The sequence below is a fragment of the Seriola lalandi genome, unplaced genomic scaffold, assembly GCF_002814215.2.
Source record: "Seriola lalandi dorsalis isolate HSWRI2012SDOR001 ecotype SW California unplaced genomic scaffold, Sedor1 jcf7180001966998, whole genome shotgun sequence".
NCBI lineage: Eukaryota > Metazoa > Chordata > Actinopteri > Carangiformes > Carangidae > Seriola > Seriola lalandi.
Window position 1 is genome coordinate 1 of NW_019437666.1, and position 672 is coordinate 672.

A 672-nucleotide genomic window follows, 5' to 3' on the forward strand; every position below is an offset into this window, starting at 1 on the left:
TACTGGTCAGACTGGGTGTGACTCGTACTGGTCAGACTGTTCCCACTATGGAAGCTTGTATCAGTGTGAGAGAGAGCAGGTGGCTCTAACAAAGCGAGTAAGGAGACCGTTTTGCGACGCACATCTGTATGTTTGTACCATGGAACACATTCATACTGCAGGATTCAATATGACCTTTACATCTTTCATATAATCACAAGTTTTATTGTGAAATCTCTACCTTTATTGCGACGGGGTAAATGGTCCCTCCGATCTCGAAGCTTCCCTTCTTAAACATCATGACCGACGTGTTGTTGATACAAGTTCCTGTTTGAAACACAGACACAAGTTATCTGACCATCTTCATCATCATCATCATCATCATCATCATCCTCATCATCATCATCATCACCATCATCATCATCCTCATCATCATCCTCCTCATCCTCCTCATCCTCATCATCATCCTCCTCATCCTCACATGAGGACACTGACCTTCAGGGAAGATGAGGATGGGTAGTTTGGTCTTCGCGGCGACGTGCGCTCTGAGTCTGCAGAGAGAGAGAGGAGCGGCTTCATGAGTTCATTAAAATCAACTTGTTCATTTCTTGTGTTTTGAATGATTCGCTCTGAGTTTCTCTTTCAGCAGAACTTCCTCATCTCATCCACCGTTTACTACAGTCACAGCTTTGC

General features: G+C 44.3%; 1 long non-coding RNA gene across 1 annotated transcript; it reads right to left on the reverse strand.

The window, feature by feature from the left end:
• Positions 1-274: 274 nt before the first annotated feature.
• Positions 275-666, reverse strand: LOC147820331 (uncharacterized). The gene is made up of 2 exons (XR_015436811.1): positions 475-666; positions 275-306 (listed from the first exon to the last, which is right to left on the reverse strand). It is a non-coding gene; the product is annotated as an uncharacterized LOC147820331 (long non-coding RNA).
• Positions 667-672: the final 6 nt, after the last annotated feature.